This window comes from Neovison vison, chromosome 6, assembly GCF_020171115.1.
Source record: "Neovison vison isolate M4711 chromosome 6, ASM_NN_V1, whole genome shotgun sequence".
NCBI classification, from domain to species: Eukaryota; Metazoa; Chordata; class Mammalia; order Carnivora; family Mustelidae; genus Neogale; species Neogale vison.
The window spans coordinates 83,885,628-83,898,733 of NC_058096.1; positions in this window are offsets into that span (position 1 = coordinate 83,885,628).

Sequence of the window (13,106 nt, forward strand, 5' to 3'; positions counted from 1 at the left end):
CTTGTTTTCATATAAACATGGTTCACACTCTAAGTAGGTGCTAGTGGTCTTTTCTTCTCTTTTCTCTTCTTTTTTTTAGCTGTAAGTGAAAGTGCCCAGCATAAACTCAGGTTCATGTGATCTTTAGGAAAGATAAATACATTTTTAGTGACTAAAGGAGGGATTACAGTTTTTGAAATATTTTGTAGTTCATTCCTTGCATAACTTGTAAACAGTAAAAGGACTCTCACTCCTTTGGAAAGTATATTTTACAAGACTATGGGTTGTCATTTTGTCCACTAGTTTATTCTCCAGAGAACCTGGACTAGGCATTTTTTTCCAGTATGCCTAACACTCCTTACTTATAACTAGTGAAAATATTGTAATCTGTGTTAATTATATTTAACACCAGTGTTCCTTTATGGCAAGTAACCCAAACACAGAAGTTTAAATTACAGTTGATTTGTATTTTAAAGCTAAATTTTTCAAAGACATGGAGAATCAAGTTGTTTTTTAATTCACTAAACTTTAGTCCCTGCAGGAACTCAATGACTATTCCCCTCCTTCCTGATTTCCAGTATGATTCATTTTAATGCATTATTAACTTCATTTACCTACATTCCTGTTGAAGACTACAATATTACCACATAAGCCAAATCAAATTTAATGAGAAAGACTTCAGAGAACACTATCAAATATATCACCATACTCAAGCTAGGTGATGCATCCTGGCCTTCTTTAATATCCTAATGTAATGAGTCTATAAAACGCAACAATCCCTTTCATGTCACTTGAGTAATGATAACAATTTGGACTTACATGAGACCTTGGTGTTTATTGAAACATTGATTTCATACAGAATGATGAGTGCTCGTAATATAAGTTGGGTTTTCATTTCTGACTACATTCTTAGGGAAAATGGAATAAGAGCATCACGTCATTCCCCTGCTTCACTTTAGTATCCTCACCAATAAAATGAGGATGCTAAGAGTGGGCCTGCCGTCTTTGATTTTTTGGCAAAGTAACATAAAAGAATGCCCTTCATAGAAAAAGTTTTCTGTGTGTGCCAAAATAACATTTTAGCATGGTAGCCAGCTTAAGGAAATATGGAACAGATAGTTGCATGGATAATGGTGTGAAAAGCTGCACCCCAACATCGGTGTACTCCTTATGTATGCGCTTGAAATGCCGTGGTCGGTGGACTCCATCCCAGCTTTGTCCCCAGCTCTCCCTAATCTCCCTCCCTGCCAAGAACACAGGAAACCCTATTTGCTCTGCAGTTAATGACCTATACCATCCACTTACTTGAGGGATCTCAGGTTTTCTTCAGTCAAATTTACCCACTTATTCATTAATTGTTTTTTCAATACCTAGTTTGTCCTGGGCACCGTAAGTGCAGTTGAGTACACATGGGTGAGTCTAGTGGGGATCCTGCCTCCAAAAGGTGTAGTTATGTAGCTCAGACATGTATATGACATAAGATATACAATACTTAGTGGCAGAGCAGAAAACACAGTGGCAGTGAAAAGAGAAATTATTCCAAGTTAGAAAATTAAGGAAGTCTTCATGAAAGAAATCACAACTGATGAAGACTTGAAGAAAGATGGATCTGGAGCCGCAAGGACTCCCAGCCAGCCATCCACCTCCATCTTCCTAATAGTTGCCCTGGAAGGTTGGGAACTATCTAACCCATGGAAGTTCTAACCCAGAGAAGAATCCCTCTTGCAAAAGACCTAGATGGCCCTGCCTCTCAATTTTATGAAAAATCCAGGCAAAATTTGAGGTTCCTGGTTACCCTTCGGCTTTTTCTGACCATTTCTACCTTTCAGTGGAAAATTGGATAAATAAGCCAAGCCTTCATTTGGCCACTGGTATCAACAGTCTTGTATTACGACCAAGATGACATGAGCCGAGATATGCAAAGAAAACTGAAAGGAGACTTCCAGTACCTCTGAGAGCATCATGTCTGGCAGTAAGGCCTTGCACAGCCATGTGGATCCCTCTGCGTTCCCCCGATACGCTTTGTTTTTCCACTGTGTACTGATATAGAAAGCATTATTTGGAACTAAAAGATAGAGTCCACTTGTCTGGTTAGATCCTACCCCAAATTTTCCTTTCATTTGGGCATCCAGTGAAAATCTTTAAGTGTACAAATAAGATAGTAATAAAAGCTGGAAATGGAACAAGACAGGTGACATTTTGGGTCACTGAACTATGGATGAATTGATCTGGAATTCTTGTACCCGTATTACTCCTTCCCCCATTTCCCTATCCCCAAATTCCTTTTGAATATAGAAGGAATTTTATTTAAGAACTATTTCTTCTAGAGAGAGAGCAGTGGAGAGAGGGAGAGAGAGTCTTAAGCAGACTTTGTGCTGAGCATGAAGACCCTGAGATCATGACCCTGAGCCAGAACCAAGAGTCGGATGCTTAACCAACTGTGCCACCCAGGTGCCCTGACAGAAGGAATTTTAAACAAGCTGTTGGCCATTACTCAATTGATACAGTACTCGAATTATTTAGACAATGTTTAAAAGCCATCCTTTAAATGTAAGCTTAACTCCTTGGAACTCCATTCTGGAATAATGAAAAAGCACATCATCTTCATAAGAAAACACTTGAGTCTTTACCACAGAACAGGAGTAAAAATAAAGGTAAGAAAGAACATTTTGTGAATTCTCTAATCATCTTCATCTTTTATGTAATAAAAGACCTATAAGGGGTGGACCCTGTAAGGGGTGGACATTGGTCAGTATATTTAACTGGTGGGTTTTTCTAAATCAAAACACTCTTATCTCTATTTCTAAGTTATTTTTGGCTGTCATTGTACACCCAGGATCTAGCCCATTCCTGACACAAAGAAAGCACTCAATAAGTATTTTCCAGTGAAAGAAGAATGAATTTGCCTGTGTCAAATGAGCCATCTATTTAAGTCTGGTTATTTAAATTAAGCTGTTTGGAGCCAGCACAAAAAATAAGTAGGTGTCTATGTGTATACCAAAAGAACTGACAGTACAGTCTCAAGGAAATGCTTGCACACCTGTGTTCATAATGGCATTGTTCACAATAGCTAAAACATGGAAGCAACCCCAAGTGTCCATGGATGGATTAATGGAGAAGCAAATGTGGCGTATGCACACAATGGAATATTATTCAGCCTTAAAGAGGAAGAAAATATTAAGCAAAATAAGTCAGTCAAGGAAAGACAAATACCGTACGGTCTCATTCATATGTGGAATTTAAGAAACAGAACAAATGAGCAAAGATTAAAAGAAGAGAAAGAGACAAACCAAGAAACAGACTCTTAACTATAGGGAACCATCTGATGGTTACCAGAGGGGAAAGAGTGAGGGGATGGGGATTAAGGAATATACATGTGATAAGCACCAGCTGATATATGGAATTGCTGAATCACTATATTGTACACTTGAAACTAATATAACACTGTATGTTAAACTAAAAAAGGAGGAAGGAAATTCTGCAATACACTACAACTTGGATGAACCTTGAGGACATTATGTTAAGTGAAGTAACCCAATCACAAAAAGACACAAACTATTATGATTCCACTTATATGAGTTACTCAGATTAGTTAAAATCATAAAGACAGAAGGCATAACCATAGTTGCCCAGGCTGGGGGAGAGGGAAATGGGGGGTTACTGTTTAAAGGGTAAAGAGTTTCAGTTTCATAAGGTGAAAAGAGTTATGGGGATGGATGGTGGTGATGGTTTCACAGTACTGTGAGTCTATTTAAGAACCCTGAACTGTAGATATTAAAATGGCTAAGATGGTAACTGCTATGTGTATTTTGCCACAATAAAAGAAAATCTATTGGGGCGCCTGGGTGGCTCAGTGGGTTAAAGCCTCTGCCTTCGGCTCAGGTCATGATTCCAGTGTCCTGGGATCAAGCCCCGCATCGGGCTCTCTGCTCAGCGGGGAGCCTGCTTCCTCCTCTCTCTCTGCCTGCCTCTCTGCCTACTTGTGATCTATCTGTCAAGTAAATAAATAAAATCTTTAAAAAATAAATAAATAAATAAATAAATAAATAAATAAATGAAAATCTATCCTAAGTAAATGTCATGGGTAAGTACAGAGTACATAGTGCCTTTCTGTTGTAATTGTGGCTACAACAGTAGGATGGAGTTAAAGGAAGGATCTTACTATTTCTACACTAGACCAGACTTTCTAGTGTAATTTTTTTATTGCTGAAATAATATTTCAAGTGATGTGAATGTGGTTATTCAGGGTCCACCGCTGGCTCCTATAATTGCTGTCCTTGGGAGCTATAGGCCAATGTTCAAGAAGTAAAGGCTACCAGTATAGTAATACACCACTGTAAACTCAACAGTGTACCATTTTATTTTTAGATCTTGAGAAGGAATGGCAAAATGATCCTGTGACAACTCCCAGGATGATGAACTGAACTGACCCTCTTTCAGCATCTCGTAACTTGAGACTTGGGCTGAAATCCTACAGTGGAAGAAATGTAGTAGAGTGCAGACTCCCTTCCTAATCTTTTTAAAAATGAGCTGCCAAAATCCCATGTCTTACGTAAAGTCTGTAACTACAGTCTACCTGCGAATGACACAAGAATTATGTCATAAAATTAAAATGGAATTGAAAACATAAATAATTGAGAAATAAATATTTTCCAAATACCACCCCAATGGATGAATGACTGACTACTGTTAAAGATTCCCAGGTTTGTTTAAACAAATTCTGTTATTGGATTACTTGTTTAGCACCATTGTAGCTTTTCTCTCCGTAGTACATCTAATTGGCCTGGAGAAGATAACGCATAACTAATTGATTAATAGTTTGTAAAAATACTCTTTTCAAAATGCTGTGTATTTGAATCCCCTGCACTCTCATTATGTGAGGTGAAAATGGAAGGTCATCCAAAATGATCATCGCCCATGAATACAGTTTTCTCCAAGTTTTAAAATATTTCATTAAAGTTTGTGGACCTACGTAGAGCATAATCAGCATGCTAAGTCCCATGTTACTTAACAGCTGTTCCACCAGACATGCTTCCAGGCAAATAACCTATTCACATTAAGTGTTCCTACATCCACGCTTGTGTTGCAGAGGTCATGTGGGCTGCTTTCAGAAAAAGATGCTATGAGGCTTTAACTTCCCTTCTTTATAATTAATAAGAGAATAACAAATGTGTTAGTATTCACCATAGCCTAGAAATTACCAGAAACTCCATTTTTACTTGTTGTCCTAAACTTGAAATTCCAATTTCTAAGTATTCTCATCTTGCTATAATAACTGTGCAATGTAATTCCCAAGAGACATTTTTGATTAATTTCTAAATCCGTTTGAAAGGCATTTAAACAGACCTTAAAGAGCTTTGAAGAAGTTATAAAAATATACTTTTTCTCTTATTTTTTGAAAAGATACGTTAAAATTCTCACAATCTATGAGAAAAATCTCTGTTCTCTTGCCAGCAAAGACAGCATAGCATTAAAATGTATTTTTACTTTGGAAGTTAAAAAAATCAATCTAATGTTTAATGTCACTGGGAGATTTGAATATTGGACTCTAGTTCAAATGCAGAATGTATATATTAAATGTGAATGACCACTACTTTATTAAGCTAATTCTGTTTCTAAGTACTTCAAAGTGTACTCAATCTTCATATATATGTTTTCTATAAATTATATAATTTAAATATGCCAGCTAGCAAATGGTCACATCTAATTTATTAAATGTGCTCATTTGCTAGCCTTGTATCAATGCAGGCAACATCAGCCTGATAAAAGAATAACATAATGAAAATTATATCAAGAATTAGCATTTTTCTTAAGTGGTATCTTAACAACAGTAGGATGGAGTTAAAGGAAGGATCTTACTATTTCTACACTAGACCAGACTTTCTAGTGTAATTTTTTACTTCAACATTTTTGTGACTTGAGATTTTTCTTTCATTATTTTTTTAAAAAAACAGGAAAATCAAGTCATCCATAAGCAACCAATTTTTGTTACACTGCTGCTCTCTCTCCCTGCCAAGTGACCATTGTTAACAGTCCTTCCCAGCCCTGCCCTATGTTTAAACAAATACATCTCTGTAGAGATAGTGACATATGGGCTGTCTTTTCAGACCATGGAAACAGATTGGTCTGCAGTTAACTTTTTCCCTTGATATTATGCCTTGGATAACTTTCTAAAGCCATACATCTGTGTGCCTCATTCTTTCTGAATGGCTGTGTAGATTTCCTAAAAGTGAAACTGCTAAGCCGTAGGGTATGTACCTTTTGTATTTATACTATAATAGCAACAGTAAATAAACTTTCAAATTAGATTATTTTATGCAAATTAAGATTGTTATCACTCTCTTCTTCAAATCATTTAAGAACTAAAAACTCACGGGGCGCCTGGGTGGCTCTGTGGGTTAAAGCCTCTGCCTTCAGCTCAGGTCATGATCCCAGGGTCCTGGGATGGAGCCCTGCATGGGCTCTCTGCTCAGCGGGGAGCCTGCTTCCTCCTCTCTCTCTGTCTCTCTCTCTCTCTCTGCCTGCCTTTCTGCCTACTTGTGATCTCTGTCTGTCAAATAAATAAATAAAGTGTTTAAAAAAAAAAAAAGAACTAAAAGACACTCTATAATTAGGATACATTTTATGCAGCTAAATAATCTCCATATTCCCCCTAAAATCATTGGCCACAATGCTCCTGGAGGCAGACCTTCATAGACTGCAGCGCCTGGTTTCCCTTGCCCTCCAGCCTTTGACTGGGTTCAGCCAATAGGAGGCACTGGCAGCAAGTCAAAGGAAGGAGCAGAGAGAATTGGGTATCTGTACCTTTGCTGGGCCCTGTTTCAATTGTGGCTGCTTTCCTAAGGTCACAGCTCTAGGAGGCCAGCCTCCTTCCCAAGGGTGCATCTCTCACCATGTTCTAATAACAGCTCCTTCCTCCTGCCCCTTCAGACCTGGGGGCTGGAAGAGTTTCCTATAGCTTCTACTCCCTGATTGGGGCCTGTAACCCTGCCCACATCCCTGTATTTAATACCTTCATTAAACACTTTTGTGTATGTCCTCTGTTTCCTACTGAGACCAAAGCTAATAAAATTGTCTTCAAGGGCAGTGTATCAATTAGGATTAATTAAGTATGTCTGTTCCATAACAATAGCATAACAACAATAGAAACAACAAACAATGGCTTAAAGAGGAAAAATGTTTCTCTAACAAAGAAAAGACATTTATAGGCAGTTACGATGGATTCATATGTCAGAGACTTGGGCTCTTGTGTCGGTGGCTTCCACCACACGCCTCAGGCTGACTGAGGCCGTAGCTAGCATTCTCACATTCCAGGTGGCAGAAAGGATGTCTTCCCTGTCTTTTTTTTTTTCTCTCATTTTTTTATTAACATATAATGTATTATTTGCCCCAAGGGTACAGGTCTGTGAATCATCAGGCTTACACTTTTCAGAGCACTCACCATATCGCATACCATCCCCAATGGCCATAACCCAACCACTCTGTCCCTACCCACCTCCCCCCAACAATCATCAGTTTGTTTTGTGAGATTAAGAGTCTCTTTTTTTTTTTTTTAAGATTTTATTTATTTATTTGACAGAGAGAGATCACAAGCAGGCAGAGAGAGAGGAGGAAGCAGGCTCCCTGCTGAGCAGAGAGCCCGATGCGGGCCTGCATCCCAGGACCCTGAGATCATGACCTGAGCCGAAGGCAGCGGCTTAACCCACTGAGCCACCCAGGCGCCCAGATTAAGAGTCTCTTATGGTTTGTTTCCTTCCTGCAAGTTTATATCACACCAAATGAAACTTAATCAAATGACTTGCTCTCCTGTTGCAAGGAAGATTGAGAAATGAAGTATTGAATTGTTTTAGCTCCTCAGAGCAGAAAATACCCTGATAATTATGAATCAATGATAATAAAATATTTCCTTTAAGAATACAGTAAAATCCTGAAACAGACTTAACTATAGAGAAGAATTGATGGTTACCAGAGGGGAGGTGGGTGGGGGTATGGGTGAAAAAGGTGATGGGGATTAAGGAGTGTCCTTGCCATGATAAGCACTGAGTAATATATGGAATTATTGAATCACTATATTGTACACCCACAACTAATACAACACTGTATGTTAACTATACTGGAATTAAAATGAAAACATAATTAAAAATAAAGATATAGCTAGCAAAATCCCAAAGAAATCCAGCTACATAGCCCATCTACTCGTTCAAATTTTCATTAATTCAGAAAACGATTTCGAGGAATACTGCTTGGCAGCACGTTCCCTTTCCCAGCCCTCCAGAGGCGACTAGACACCCTTTTCATATAAACAGTAATAGTTTATATGTAAACATTTCAAACACCGCATGAGTGGCATTTAGGCCCTAAGAATTCCTAATCACTGTTGTTGTTTAGCTTTATTTCAGGCTAATACTAATCAGTTAAGAGTAGTTCTCTGAGCCTGAATGTATCACCTTTAAAGAAATGTGGCACGGATGTTTCAGTCTGACTTTATGTCGCACAGGTGTGATCTCTCGGGTGAGGATCCCAGGGAAAGGAGGCACCAAAATCATCAATTTAAGTCAGGTGCGTACCCACCTGCTTTTACACTTAAGGAGTTTCCATGTCTTTATTCTACTTTTTCTCCTTTAAAGACCCTTTCATTCATCTTACATTGTAAGCACATGGAAAATGCTGAATTTAATTCTAATTCTGTATTTAGCAAGCAACCTTTGATCAATGGTTTCTGTCTTCACCAGCAGGGTCTTGTCAACAAGTATTTTAATTTGCCAAAGATTGAATTAACCAGGTGCATGACTGCATGTGAGTGAACCAATAAATTTGAATTTTTTAGCCTGCTCTTACTCCTGAGAAGCCAAGAGAAATGAGGTAAGGTAAATGAAAGGTGAATTGTTAGAAGAAATGATTGGTGTTTCTGTTAGAAGAAATTATTGAAAAGAGGCCTCCTAATGCTTGTATCAAGGTAGCAGATCAGCTAGAAATTAGGGGCAGAAGCCCCAACTAGTGGTAGAGGTACATTTGCCTGGAGCATGCCCTTGCTTATATTTCTGGGAACCAAAGGAGCCAGCAGAAGGGGATGGGGTCCAATAAGAGAGAGAGAGAGATGAGAAGCCCAAATCCAACATGCAAGACAGAGATAGCAGTGGGTAGTAGCATATTTCTTATACGCTGTGATAGCTTTAAAACATGTCTGCAAATTCTTTGATACTTTTCCCATGGAGAGGTGGGAGTGCAGCTCCCCTTCCTTGAATCTGGGTCAGTCTCAGTGATTTGCCTTTAACCAAAAGAATCCATCAGAAGTGTCCCAGCATAATTTCCAAAGCTGGTTCAGGAAAGGCCCATGCCTAATTCTCAGGATCCTCACCCTTGGAGCCCAGAGCAGCCATTAAGAGATGACCAGCTACCCAGGAGCTACCCTGTTGTGAGAAAACCCAGGCAGCAGGGAGAGTCCACGTGTTGGTGTTCTGCCTGAAAGTCCCATCTGAGGATCCAGCCAACAGCCAGCATGTGAGTGAAGACATCTCCAACCTCTGAGTCCCCCAGCTGAGGCCCAGAGATAAGCCATCACCATTTCCCTGTCTGAATTCCTCACCCGTGGAATTTATGAGTGTCATAAAAGGACTCTTCCGCACCACAAAGCTTGGGGGTGGTTTGGTGTACAGCAACAGTAGTCAGAACACCAACCCTATGGAGTCACTGAAAATCTGGTTGAACCACACACCAGTAAACACTGATGTTTACCTGCAGGTCTGCGGGAAGCTGACTGACTGCCGCTGTTAAGGCTTCGAGGATTGTGCTATGAGCATGCTTTGTCTGCCAAAGAGACTCCACTTCCTGAATCTCTGTTCCACCATCTAGTAAACAAGGTGGGGGGGGGCGCCTGGGTGGATCACTCCATTCACGGGGAGGATTCATGGTTTCAGCTTAGGTCATGATCTCAAGGTCATGGATTCTGCTTGAGAGTCTCTTCATTTCCCTTTGCCCCTCTCCCGCACTGTACACATGTGAGCCATCTTTCTCTCTCAATAAATACATACATACATACATAAATGTAAAAAAAAAAAAAAGGTAATTCCCATCTTGCAGAATTCCTCTGTTAGAAGAAATGATTGAATTAGAGTTATGTATGTAAAACACCCAGCACAGGACCTACCAAGGAGCCAGAATCAATTAAAAAATAGTTGAGAATTGCAATGCTATAATTTTCTGATTTTAGGTTCTCTACATTTCACTTAGAATGTGAGTGATCTTATTCTATAAAGCCAAGTCACCATATACAGCTAAGTTGGACAGACAGACCTATAAGAGTGTTTGGATTAAATGATAAATATAATTAGAAAATGAGAGTGCCATGTAAAAACAAATACAGAGTTATTTAGGGCCCTTAGCTAGAAATCAGCGTGTCCTATAAAACTGACTGCCACATACAAGATTGAATGAACCATAATCATCAAAATGACTGAGAATTAAGAAAGAAAATTAATTCCCGAAGGAAATCACTATAGATCTCATTAGTTCAGGAATAACCTACCTTAGGACTTTAATTAAAAATAATATTTATTCCAAATAAATGAGTGATGACAGGTTTCTGCAGAATCCATAATCTTGGTTATGCTAAATCTTCTTATATTAAGGCAGACATCATTAATCTCATTTGAGATGCCCTCCAGTCTGACAGCTCTCACAGCACTGGGGCAATTTCTTGCAGCAGGCTTTTTATCTTCACAAAGGAGTTATAACTCATGCAGATACCTAATGTAAAAAGGTCTGGGCAATTAGAGACATCACTCTGAGATCTACACTGGCATTTTATCACTTTAGAAAGCATCTCATAATGAGTTTGTTCTCAAATGGAGGCCAATATCTCAACACTACCATCAAATTAACAGTGGTTATTTTATTATTTTATTTATTGCTACATTCTTTTTTTTTCCAGAAAAGCATCAGGTGTTTTATAAAAAATGCATAGAATATGGCAAGATAAAAGAGAAATTTTAACAAGTCGATGAAGAAAATAGGGCAAAGGAAAGAATGAGAGTAGAAAATTTAGGAAGAAGTTAGAAGGAATCAGGTTAACATCCAAAAAGCATACTGTAAAATTTTATAAAGGTATGCACTTTCAAGCTGCCAGCTGATTGTTGGCTTAATATTTCAAGTCTTATGTAATGATTAATTCTAAGAATTCTGTTCTATACCTATTCTGATTACTTTTGTGCAAGTTACTAATAGATGCATGTGCTGGGTTGAAGGGTATCTTCCCCGCCAAAAAAGTTCACCCCCCCACAAAAATTCCCCTCAAATCTGTGGTGCCTTTTTTCAGAAATAGGGTCCTTGCAGGTGTAATCAAGTCAAGAAGAGGTCATTCTGGATTAGGGTGGGTCCTAAATCCAGTGACTGCTTGTCCTTGTAAGGGCAGGGAGGTTTGGATTCAGACACTCGCAGGGGAGAAGGTCATGTGATGACAGAGAAGAAAGGAGTGATACCCGGATGAGCCAGGGAGCACGGAGGACTGTCAGCCAGGCAGAAGCCAGGACCTATGCCTCCCTAGAGCCTTCAGAGGGAGAATGGCCCTGCTGAAGCTTGACTTGGAACCTCTAGAACTGTAAGAGAATAAACTCCTGTTGTTTAAGCCAACCAGTTTTTTGTCCTCCGTGATGGCAGCCCTGAGAAGCTAATAACAAACAGCGCATAAAGGTGTTTCCTTAAGAGCCTAGAATATATGCCCAGAATGAATATAAAGGCCTGAAGGAGAAAAAATGAAGTAAAAGAAAGAAAATTTCTAAAAATGTTGCCTATCTAAATTTTTTGTTTAAAACCTATGGCTTGGGGGTGGCTGGGTGGCTCAGTGGGTTAAAGCCTCCGCCTTAGGTTCAGGTCATTACCCCAAGGTCCTGGGATCGAGCCCCGCATCAGGCTCTCTGCTCAGCAGGCAGCCTGCTTCCCTTCCTCTCTCTCTGCCTGCCTCTCTGCCTACTTGTGATCTCTGTCAGTCAAATAAATAAATAAAATCTTTTACAAAAAAACAAAAAAACAAAAAAAAACACCTATGGCATGGGCCTCTGGGTGGCTCAATCAGTTAAGCCTCTGCCTTCAGCTCAGGTCATGATCTCAGGGTCTTGGAATCCAGTCCTGAATCAGGCTCCCTGCTCAGTAGGGAGCCTGCTTCTCCCCCATGCTCCTCCCCCTGGTTGTTCACCCTCTCTTTCTCTCTCTCTCTGTCAAATAAATAAATAAATAAAATCTTTCATAATAAAAAAATAAATAAAACCTATGGCTCCCCTATGCATGTTGGCCGGTGACAAAACAAGTATCAAGTAAACAAGTGACAAATATTAAGAGGGGTAAAAAGTCTTAGAAGCATTCAATCGCATTTAGTTTAGCAGATTATTTTTATATGGATAAATGGGCTTTTGAAATTTTATTACATACACTGCTAGATTCTAATTTTTCCGAAGCTATACAGGGAGGACACTCTTCAATAAATAAAAAATTGGAATACAAACAGATAGGGCATAGGCAAGATGATTTCAAGTCCACTTTAAGACTGAACAGAATTAGAAAGGTAATATAATACCCAGAACCTGATAAATGTATACTAGATATTTGCAAACCAGATGAAAACATTAGTTTGTTATCTAAATATCCTGTAGAAAGGAAACTACTGCCTCATGGCCCCGATATTTTAAGATCTGGACACCCAGCGATGTGATGGTGACTGGTGTCCACTCACAAAGGCCTTTTGTGAAGAGTCAGGACACTTCTCAGCTCTCACCACTCGGGACTTGCTGTCAACACAGTTCTGAGTTACATTCAGAAGCCAGCATGCTGGGGTTACTGGGCTCAGGTATCCTTTCATACTGTGAAAACTCACACTGTAACTAGATCACAGACTCGAAGCCTGGGGGCCTGATTGAGCCCACAGGGCTGTTTTATTTGCCCTGCTCAGGTATTTTGTTTTTAATTAATTGCTAACTTTTAAAAATTGGGAGATTTCCTCTGAAATTCTGTATTACCAGCAGGCATGAATTTCTGCAGGGTAATCATCTGGAGCTGAATAGCAGTTTCCCCTTTTGCTGGAAGCCTGTCCAGTGCCCCACTGTGCACCGCTCCAGGAGCCCATAGCTCTGTGGCAC